Source organism: Aotus nancymaae, unplaced genomic scaffold (genome assembly GCF_030222135.1).
Source record: "Aotus nancymaae isolate 86718 unplaced genomic scaffold, 86718_ANA_hifiasm-v0.15.2.pri h1tg000064l_1, whole genome shotgun sequence".
NCBI classification, from domain to species: Eukaryota; Metazoa; Chordata; class Mammalia; order Primates; family Aotidae; genus Aotus; species Aotus nancymaae.
Window position 1 is genome coordinate 6010044 of NW_026988479.1, and position 11520 is coordinate 6021563.

Consider the following 11520-nt stretch of genomic DNA (forward strand, 5'->3'; position numbering starts at 1 on the left):
ACCCTAAATCCAGAAGAATTTAAAAAACGGTTATCTAATTCAAGTCCCAGCCCATTTTCCAACTTCTTAAAATTGCACATGGATATAGATATTCTGGAGTGGGATTATTCACACTATTCATTCAAAACTCAGGCCTTCAACTGGTACAACTTCCTCACTCTAGACTTCAGGCCTGGAACATGACCACCACCTTCTCTAGTGTCTGCAGAAACAACTTCCCAAAGAGGGATTCTCTCTCTCACTCCTCTCTGCTCCTGGCAGAGAGTTGTACCAAATTAATAGCATTTTCCATGAGGAAAAGTGTTTTACAAAACAATAACAAAAGATAGGTTTTGTATCTACATATATGTATATTTGTATATGCATCTATGTTTGTATGTATACTTGCACACATATACATATAGCTTTATATAATTCTAATTTGAAGGAAGAGATGATATATAGTTAATATGGATTATTTGCGGGAAAAGGAGGGATGGGGTAGCAAATTTCTGTGAAGGAAAAAACAAGAGAGTCAAAACAAACAAATTTTTTAATGTATAAAAAAATTTTAATCATTATCATGTGACTCTTGCATGTAAATTATTCTATATCCAACAAACGGACCTTATCTTCAATGTCTGGGATGCAGACTTGCAAGATGTCCCTACACTGATGATATCTTTGAGTTAACTCAGCAACTTGCTTTTGTTTATCTAGGGTCTTCTCTAATCCACGATGTCTACTGAGGTTCATAAACACCTTTAGTTATCTAATTCTACTTAGATGAGGCTGGGTAATATATCAGGAGAGTAGATACACACTGCTCCTCAGTCTGCCCATAGAAAAATTGGCGGACTACCTAGGAGAGGCTTACATTGTTCACAATGAGCATACCTATTTCTATGTGGTCTGTAGAAATTTGAGCACACTACCTCAAATGTGTGCCTAATTAACTCACTCCCTCAATTCTCTTTGAAAATTCTAGTTCACAATATGCCCAAGATACAGAATAATCTCTGTCTTAAAAAATTATAGTAAATTAGAATCCACTGTCCAATACTGGTTAGCACAACCCTATTTAGTGTAGCCTATGGCTTCATGGGTCTCTTGGGAAATATCCTGATAATTCTGGATCATAATTCCAAGCAAAAGGTCCCAGATAGTTTTTGCAAGGTTTAATCTAACAGTGCATTGCCTTGAAGATACTGGATTTAAGACCAAGCTCACTTTCAAAATGACCCTAATTTTTCTGAAACATTTTCAACATTAAACTATGATTCCCCAGGCACATGCAGTGCTCCATTAAATGTATATTCTTCTTATAATGGTTACAAAAATGAGCCTTTATTGCTGAAGAAAGCACTCTGAACTTGCTTAGGGTCATCTCTCTCCTAACCCCTCAAAAATTTCAGGGGTTCTCACGCTCCAGTTTTTTTCACAGGATACTCATATTTCAACTTAACGCTACACATCTTCTACATCGACGCTAGGCTTTGAGCTCTGTCAAGTGGACCCATCTTTCCTACTTGATTCTGGATTTTTGCCAATTTTTAGTAGCCTTGGTCCTTTCTGGTTCTACTCAATCTAATTGTAATAACAGGAAGACTGCAGAAGGCCCTGCTGCCATCAGTTTGCTGACAGAGCTTGGCTATATTTTACTTTCAACATTGGATTCATCCTTATTCGATTCTCTGTAGAAGTTCCCTGGACCATTTGTCTACTACCTTGAGTAGAAATTTTTTTTTTCCAGTTTCAAAAAACTAGAAGTCATTTATCTCACTTTGCTGGATAGTGAAAATATTGGCATGTATTTCCTAAAATTCACTCAACTTTTTTTAACTTTTCCCAAACAGATGGTTTAAAAGGGGTACCCCATGAAAATAATATTTTTTATTTTCATGATTAGAGTGAAAACAAGAATAATTTCATTTTCCCTGTCTGTTATATTTTTGAGTAAATGAGTAGCCATAGCCTTTGCCCATATTTCTATTGAGCTGTCATATTTCTCATTTTGAATGAACATATTGATTTTTGGCAAGAATACAGAAAAACTACAACAGGTATACACTGGTTGTTAAAGTACAAATTGCCCCAGGCACTTTGGAAAGCAATTTAGTTTCTAAACGTAAACAGGAGTGTGTGCCATGAGTCAGCAGTTCCATTCCTGGAATCTATCTTAAAGAAAAATCTCCCTCATGTTCATAAGGACATATATAATGGATATACATTACAGTAGTCTTTGGATAGCAAAACTATGGAAATGATTAAATTTCCCATTAAATGAAAAACATGGTTAAACAAATTATTTGTTCCACATTTAAAGACAAAAAAATAATAGCTAGAATATATAAAGATAAATTAATTCATTAGTAGATTATCTTTGAAAAAATCATAATGCTATACATAAAACTAAATCTCTCTTTTATTATCATTCCCAATCCCAGGTCCTTCTGAAGAGGCAATCACTATGTACCATATTTGTAGCCTTTTTTCCACTTTCTCTTGGTTTTCACACTTTCTCTTTTCTGTTTGTCTGTTTGAGCTACGATAACAAAACTTCATAGACTAAGTGGCTTATAAACAATACAAATTTATTTCTCACAATTCTGAAAGTTGGGAAGTCCAAGATCAAGGCACCAGCAGATTTGATGTCTGCCAAAGAACCCACTTCCTAGACTGCCTTCTCATTGTAACTTCTCATGGTGAAAAAGGCAAGTTATCAATTGGCAATTTCTCTAATAAGGCCACTAATCCCACTCACAAGGACTCCTCTTGCCCACATTACCCAATCACCTTCCAAAGGCTCCACCTTCTAATACCATCACGTCGAGAATTTTGAGAGAACACAAACATTCACTCACTTCTTGACTTACAGAAATTTTATATGCTTTTGACATGAATCCAATTTTAGTCTATTTATTTTTTATTTATTTTTTTTTATTGCACTTTAGGTTCTGGGGTACATGTGCAGAACATGCAGGATTGATGCATAGGTACATACATGGCAATGTGGTTTGCTGTCTCCATCCCGATCAACTATATCTGGCATTTCTCCCCATGTTATCCCTCCCCAACTCCCCAACCCCCACCATCCCTCCCCTAGTCCCCCGCAACACACCCCAGTGTGTCATGCTCCCCTCACTGTGTCCATGTGTTCTCATTGTTCAACACCCACCTATGAGTGAGAACATGCAGTGTTTGATTTTCTGTTCTTGTGTCAGTCTGCTGAGAATGATGGTTTCCAGATTCATCCATGTCCCTACAAAGGACATGAACTCATCATTTTTTATGGTTGCATAGTATTCGATGGTATATATGTGCCAAATTTTCCTTATCCAGTCTATCATGGATGGGCATTTGGTTCCAGGTCTTTGCTATTGTAAAGAAAGAGTGCACAATGACATATGTGTACATGTGTCTTTATAATAGAACGAATTACAATCCTTTGGATATATACCAAGCAATGGGATTGCTGGGTAAAATGGAATTTCTATTTCTAGGTCCTTAAGGAATCACCACACTGTCTTCCACAATGGTTGAATTAATTTACACTCCCACCAACAGTGTAAAAGTGTTCCTATTTCTCCACATCCTCTCCAGCATCTGTTGTCTCCAGATTTTTTAATGATCGCCATTCTAACTGGCGTGAGATGGTATCTCAATGTGGTTTTGATTTGCATTTCTCTAAAACAAGTGATGATGAGCATTTTTTCACATTTTTTGGCCTCATATATGTCTTCTTTTGAAAAGTGTCTGTTCATGTCCTTCAACTACTTTTGAATGGGTTTGATTTTTTTTCTTGTAAATCAGTTTTAGTTCTTTACAGATTCTGCATATTAGCCCTATGTCAGATGGGTAGATTGCAAAAAATTTTTCCCATTCTGTTGGTTGCTGGCTCACTCTAATGAGTGTTTCTATTGCTGTACAGAAGCTCTGGAGTTTAATTAGATCCCATTTGTCTATTTTGGCTTTTGTTGCCAATGCTTTTGGTGTTTTGGTCATTAAGTCCCTCCTATGCCTGTGTTCTGAATGGTTTTGCCTAGGCTTTTTACTAGGGTTTTTATGGTGTTAGGGTTTATGTTTAAATCTTTAATCCATCTGGAGTTAATTTTAGTGTAAGGTGTCATGAAGTGGTCCAGTTTCTGCTTTCAGCACATGGCTAGCCACTTTTCCCAGCACCATTTATTAAACAGGGAATCCTTTCCCCATTGCTTGTTTCAGTCAGGTTTGTCAAAGATCAGATCATTGTAGATGTGTGTCATTGCCTCCGAGGTCTCTGTTCTGTTCTATTGGTCTATATCTCTGTTTTGCTATCAGTACCATGCTGTTTTGATTACTGTAGCCTTGTAGTATAGTTTGAACTCAGGTAGCGTGATGCTCAAGCTATGTTCTTTTTGCTTAGAATTGACTTGGCTATGCAGGCTGTCTTGGTTCCATGTGAAGTTTAAGGTGGTTTTTCCAGTTCTGTGAATAGGGTCATAGGTAGCTTGATGGGGATAGCACTGAATCTATAAATTACTTTTGGCAGTATAGCCACTTTCACAATATTGATTCTTCCTAACCATGAGCATGAAATGTTTCTCCATCTGTTTGTGTCCTCTCTTATTTCCTTGAGCAGTGTTTTGTAGTTCTCCTTGAAGAGGTCCTTTATATCCTTTCTTAGTTGTATTCCTAGGTATTTTATTCTCTTTGTAGCAATTGTGAATGGCAGTTCGTTCTTGATTTGGCTCTCTTTCAGTCTGTTATTGGTATATAGGAACACTTGTGATTTCTGCACATTAATTTTGTATACTGAGACTGCTGAAGTTGCTTATCAGTTTCAAGAGATTTTGGGATGAGATGATGGGGTCTTCTAAATATACTATCATGTCATCTGCAAATAGAAACATTTCAACTTCCTCCTTTCCTAAGTGAATACCCTTTATTTCTTTTTTCTTCCTGATTGCTCTGGCTAGAACTTCCAATACTATATTAAATAGGAGTGGTGAGAGAGGGCATCCTTGTCTAGTGCCAGATGTCAAAGGGAATGCTTCAAGCTTTTGCCCATTCAGTATGATATTGGCTGTGGGTTTGTCATAAATAGCTTTTATTATTTTGAGATATGTTCCATCAATACCTAGTTTATTGAGACTCTTCAGCATAAAGAGCTGTTGAATTTTGTTGAAGGCCTTCTCTGCATCTATTGAGATAATTGTGGTTTTTGCCTTTGGTTCTGTTTATGTGATGGATTACATTTATAGACTTGCATATGTTGAACCAGCCTTGCATCCCAGGATGAAGCCTACTTGATTTTGATGGATAAGCTTTTTCATGTGCTGTTGCAATCTGTTTGCCAGTATTTATTAAAGATTCTTGCATCTATGTTCATCATGGATATTGGCCAGAAATTTTCTTTTCTTATTGAGTCTCTGCCTGGTTTTGGTATCAGGGTGATGTTGGTCTCATAAAATGATTTGGAAAGGATTCCCTCTTTTTGTATTGTTTGGAATAGTTTTAGAAGGAGTGGTACCAGCTTCTCTTTGTATGGCTGGTAGAATTTGGCTGTGAACTCATCAGGACCTGGGATTTTTTTGGTTGGTAGGCTATCAATTGCTGCCTCAACTTCAGCCCTTGTTATTGCTCTAATCAGGGTTTCAACTTCTTCCTGGTTTAGGCATAGGAAGGTGCAAGTGTCCAGGAATTTATCCCTTTCTTCCAGGTTTACCAGTTTATTTGCATAGAGTTGTTTGTAGTAATCTCTGAGGGTAGTTTGTATTTCTGTGGAATTGGTGGTGATACCCCCTTTATCGTTTTTTATTGCATCTATTTGATTCTTCTCTCTTTTCTTTTTTATTAATCTGGCTAGTGGTCTATTTTGTTGATCTTTACAAAAAAAACAGCTCCTGGATTTATTGATTTTTTGAAGGGTTTTTTATGTCTCTATCTGCTTCAGTTCTGCTGTGATCTTAGTTATTTCTTGTCTTCTGCTAGCTTTTGAGTTTTTTTGAGCTTGCTCCTCTAGCTCTTTCAATTTTGATGATAGGGTGTCGATTTTAGATCTTTGCTCGCTTCTGATGTGGGCATTTATTGCTTTAAATTTCCCTCTAGACACTGCTTTAAATGTGTCCCAGAGATTCTGGTACGTTGTGTCTACGTTCTCCTTGGTTTCAATAAGCATCTTTATTCCTGCCTTCATGTCATTGTTTATTCAGTCAGCACGAATTATGTGGTCAATGTGGTGCTAAGAAGAATGTATATACTGTGGATTTGGGGTGGAGAGTTCTGTAAATGTCTATTAGGTTTGCTTGGTCCAGATCTGAGTTCAAGTCCTGGATATCCTTGTTACTTTTCTGTTTCGTTTATCTAATATTGACAGTGGAGTGTTAAAAGCCTCCCACTATTATTGTGTGGGAATCTAAGTCTCTTTGTAGGTCATTAAGAACTTGCTTTATGTATCTGGGTGCTCTTGTATTGGGTGCATATATATTTAGAATCATTAGCTCTTCTTGTTGTATTGATCCTTTTACCATTATGTAATGCCTTTCAGTGTCTCTTTTGATCTTTGTTGGTTTAAAGTCTATTTTATCAGTGACTTGGATTGCAACTCCTTTTTTTGGTTCTCTATTTGATTGGTAAATCTTCCTCCAACCCTTTATTTTGAGCCTATGTGTGTCTTTGCATGTGAGATGGTTTTCTTGGATACAGCACACCGATGGTTTTGACTTTTTATCCAATTTGCCAGTCTGTGTCTTTTGATTGGGGCATTTAGCCTATTTACATTTAAGGTTAATGTTGTTATGTGTGAATTTGATATTGCCATTTTGATGCTAGCTGGTTGTTTTGCCCATTAGTTGATGCAGTTTCTTCATTATGTCGATCCTCTTTACCATTTGGTACATTTTTGGAGTGGCTGCTACTGGTTGCTCCTTTCTATGTTTAGTGCTTCTTTCAGGAGCTCTTGTAAAGCAGGCCTAGTGGTGATGAAATCTCTGAGTAATTGCTTGTTCATAAAGGATTTTATTTCTCCTTCACTTATGAAGCTTAGTTTGGCTGAATATGAAATCCTAGGTTGAAAGTTCTTTTGTTTAAGGATGTTGAATATTGGCCCCCACTCTCTTCTGGCTTGTAGGGTTTCTGCTGAGAGATCTGCTGTGAGTCTGATGGGCTTCCCTTTGTGGGTAACCTGACCTTTCTCTCTGGCTGCCCTTAGCATTTTTTCCTTCATTTCAACCCTGGTGAATCTGATGATTATGTGCCTTGGGGTTGCTCTTCTTCAGGAATATCTTTATGGTGTTCTCTGTATTTCCTGGACTTCAGTGTTGGCCTGTCTTGCTAGGTTGGAGAAGTTCCCCTGAATAATATCCTGAAGAGTGTTTTCCAGCTTGGATTCATTCTCTCTGTCACATTCAGGTGCACCTATCAAACGTAGATTAGCTCTTTTCACATAATCTCATATTTCCTGGAGGCTTTGTTCATTTCTTTTTATTCTTTTTTCTCTAATCTTGCCTTCTCATTTTATTTCATTGAGTTCATCTTCAATCTCTGATATCCTTTCTTCTGCTTGGTTGATTTGGCTATTGAAACTTGAGTATGCTTCCTGAAGTTCTCCTATTGTGTTCTTCAGCTCTATCAATTCATTTATATTCTCTAAGTGGTTTAGTCTCATTAGCATTTCATCAAACCTTTTTTCAAGGCTCTTAGTTTCTTTGCATTGTGTTAGAACATGTTCTTTTAGCTCAGAGAAGTTTTTTGTGACCCACTTTCTGAAGCCTGTTTCTGTCAATTCATCAGACTCATTCTCCATCCAGCCTTGTTCCCTTGCTGGTGAGGAGTTGTGATCCCTTGGAAGAGGAGAGGCATTCTGGTTTTGGGTGTTTTCACCCTTTTTCCACTGGTTTCCTCCCATCTTTGTGTATTTATCTACCTGTGGTCTTTGTAGTTGACTTTTCAGATGGGGTCTCTGAGTGGGTGTCCTTTTTGTTGGTGATGAAGTGATTTCTTTCTGTTTTTTAGTTTTCTTTCTAACAATCAGGCCCCTCTGCTGTAGGATTGCTGGAGGTCCACTCCAGACCCTGCTTGCCTAGGGATGACCTGCAGCAGCTGCAGAACAGTAAGGGTTGCTGCCAGTTTCTTCTTCTGTTATCTTTGTCCCAGAAGGATGCGCTCCACATGTCAGCCTGAGCTCTCCTTTATGAGGTGTCTCTTTGGATATAGAGGGGTTAGGGAGCTGCTTGAGGAGACAGTCTGTCCTTTATAGGAGCTCAAGTGCTGAGCTGTGAGCTCCATTGTTCCATTCAGAGCTGCTGAGCAGGTACATTTAAGTCTGCTGTAGCAGAACTCATAACTGCCTTTTTTCCCAGGTGCTCTGTCCTGGGAAGGTGGGGCTTTATTTATAAGTTCCTGACATGCTGCTGCTTTTTTTCAGAGATGCCCTGCCCAGCCAGGAGGTAGCCTAGTCACAGTCCACCAGCAAAGGTATTGCTGACCTGCCATGGGCTCTGACCAGCTGCTGTGTGAACTTCTTTGTGGTTTTGTTTATAGAGGTATAGTTAGAATTGTGTCGGTAATGGCAGTCTGCCTCAGTAATGGTGGACTGCCTCAGTAATGGCAGATCACCTCGGTAGTGGTGAACTGCCTTGGTAATGGCAGACACCCTTCCCCACAGAGAGCTGGACCATTCTGGGTCCAGCTGTGCTTGCTGTGAAACTCTCAGTCCAGAGCGTTTCAGACTCCTGGTTTTCGTGGGCATGGGACCCGCTGAGCCAGATCACCTGGCTCCCTGTTTCAGCCCCCTTTTTTTCAGTTGAATAGGTGACTATGCCTCCCAGGTGTTCCAGGTGCCAGTTGAAATTGTCACCCAGATTTGTGTGAGTTTTTGTGTGGAGACCCACTGCGCCAGCTGAAACAGCCATGCTGGAAACTCATGGTAATTTTCCATCAGGGACTCTCCTGGTCTGTGGGCAGTAAAAACTCATTTGGAAATGCAGTGATCACTCACCCTCTGCATTCTCACTGGGAACTGCACTCCAGAGCTGTTCCTATTTGGCCATCTTGGATCCTTCCCCCAATTTTATATACATTGCAAACAACTTCTCCTATTGTGTTGCTTATTATAAAGAAGCTTTTATTGACAGTGGAGCAATTTGGAAATCAAATTTATCAATCTTTTTCACTCCTTTGTGCCTTGATTAATAAGGTTTAAGTTATTCTAAGTTGTAAACATAGTCATATGTTTTCTATTATTACTTTTATAGTTCAGGATTTTGATATAAAAATCCTTATCACACATAGAATCTTCATGAACAGCATACACTAGACATATAACCTGACTTCTTTCTCAATTAATAACCAATTTCCTCATAACTACTTTTTGAATACTTTATATTTTTTCCACTGATTTGAAATGCTAACTTTGCCATACAAATATGTCTGGGACATTTGTACTGTTTTATTCTATCATCCTAATCCATTACATTTCTAAAAAACCAATTAACATCTCAAAACAAGCAGGAAAACACTGGCTAAAATTCAAAACCCATTTGTTTAGAAAACAATCTTAAATTAGTATTAGAATTATCTCTTATTCTGCATCATTCATAGTAGTTCCCCTTCATTGAACTCAAACTGATACAATGGTTTTAATTATGATGTACTTCCTGGGATAATCCAGTTGTACAATGTATATTAGACTCTATCATGAGAGATGTAAGGAGACAATTAACACTGGAGCACATATTAAAAAGAGCAGCAGAATAAGAGAGACCAATTAATAACAAGATATTGTTTCTGTTTTACAGATGAGAAAGCTGAGATTCAGGGAAGTTATGTAACTTGCCCAAAGTCATACTGTAAGAGGGTGGCAGAGCACATATTTAGACGTTAGCAGTTGGACTCCAGATCCTACGTACTTAACCACTACTAATGTGACTTCCAAATGGAATGCAATTAAACACTCATGAGTCCAGATTAGTATTTTAGATGTTCCTAAAGTTTTTATTAAAACCATGTCTGTTTACCTATATTTTGCTACTTAGCTTTATAGAAACAATCAAGTAATTTCTGAATGACTACAATTTTAAATGTCATAGAACTTTATACATTACCCAAATTATTCTGAGACATAAATAAAAGAACAAATTAATAATATAATGAAGAAAATTATTCCACTTCCAATATTAAGCAGATTATCCATCTACAATGATGTTACAACTAATTACAAAGTAATATTTTTATATAATGATTAGTACATATCTAATATCGATGAAATAATAACTTTGTCTTATGACAACTGACATACTAACACTACCCATAAGCATGGCATATGATTTTCTTAAAAACACAAACTGTAAAGAAAAACTAAAGGTGGAAAGTGTTAGGCTTTCTTGAATCATACTTAGTTTTGGAGTGTTCTCAAGGTTCAAGAACATCTACAGCAAAGAAGAGGAGAAGCAAAACAACAATATATAATTAGATTCTGTGTGATTGGATAGTAAAAAGACATAAATGTCTTTCAACTATAAATTCCTAAAGAGGAAAGGATGCAGCTGAAGGAAACTCCAGAAAAATATAGTTCTGGTATCGGATTGTGTCCTATAATCTTTGTTTTAACCTCCATTTGTAATAGAGAGAATTAAAGATACATTTTAAATATAATCAATATGATCAGGTCCAATGGCTTCTGGAAAAAGGAAAGGGTTTTCATAATACTAAGAAACCATTTTAGTACACCAAGTAAGTTCTTAGATTTGCACAAATCAAAATTAGCCTATAGTCTCTAGTCTACTTAGGCAATTGTGATACCATAATGAAGGCATCTGAGGCCTCAGATGGCCAATGCTTCATGTACAATTCTTTTTTTTTTTTTTTTTTTTCTGAGATGGAGTCTCGTTCTGTCACACAGGCTGGAGTGCAGTGGGTCATCCTGGCTCACTGTAACCTCCACCTCCCCAGTTCAAGCAGTTCTTGTGCCTCAGCCTCGTTAGTAGCTGGGATTACAGGCACACATCACCATGCCTGGCTAATTTTTTTTATTTTTAGTAGAGAAGGCCCTCACCATGTTGGCCGGCTAGTCTCCAAGTCCTGACCTCAAGTAACCTACCCACCTTGGCCTCCCAAATGCTGGACTTACAGGCATGAGCCACTGTGCCCAGCCTTAATGTACAATCCTTGAGTACCACAATGATCAGAACATGAAGTGTAGTCATCAGAATTATCTTTTAAACATAAGAAAAGATTGGAAGATAGTCAAAATCTTCAAATAATTTAAAAACATGGAAAAAATGTGAATGCCTTGGGTGGTGGGAGCAACCAAGACCTTCTCAACTATGCCAATGATTCTTCATATAAAAATTCTGTTGTTTGTTTCCATGAAAAATATAAATACTAATATTCCCATTTTAGTAATGAAGGACCCAAAAGCTCAAATGACCTAATTAAGGTCAGGCAACGAGTCAAAACTAGAAATAGTTACTTTGTCTGCCGGCACTACTCCTTAAATGAAGAAACAAACATGTCATTTGAGTTCATTGAAACTTTGCTACTATAAAATTTTTTTTTAAA